Source organism: Atractosteus spatula, chromosome 3 (genome assembly GCF_055471065.1).
Source record: "Atractosteus spatula isolate fAtrSpa1 chromosome 3, fAtrSpa1.hap1, whole genome shotgun sequence".
Lineage (NCBI taxonomy): Eukaryota > Metazoa > Chordata > Actinopteri > Semionotiformes > Lepisosteidae > Atractosteus > Atractosteus spatula.
In genome coordinates, this window is record NC_142708.1 from 41,927,003 (window position 1) to 41,927,500 (window position 498).

The following is a 498-nucleotide window of genomic DNA, read 5'->3' on the forward strand; positions in this document are numbered from 1 at the left end:
ATGTATTGTATCAATTTTTAACAGCTATGTATTATTTTAATATTAAAATAAATAACTATTTATTATTTGAAATATTAAAATATTATTATCTGTATAATAAATACTGTATTAACTAAGGCAATTTCCAATACTTAAAATACTTGCATAATTGAAATACTTGCATGAAGCACGCATGCAAGGCACAAGATGAAGCTACGAGCAGATGTATTTAACATTTAAACTAGTAGATTTGTGTGACTGGAAGAAATCAATTAATAGAGCTCTAAAAACAGTGATCCTCAAAAAATGCCTTGTGCCACTGTCAATGCTACAAACTAGCATTAACAATAGAAGAATATTGACACACTTCTCTTTGTGCAAAACAAATAATCTAAAGGAGCACGTGTACTATCTTTTGTATACATGGAGTAGAACACCATGTTAGTGAGTATTACTGGGTAAAATGCATGTTTTTATTGCTGTTTCAGTGAAAAGTAGAAATGACATGGCTTTGCAAAT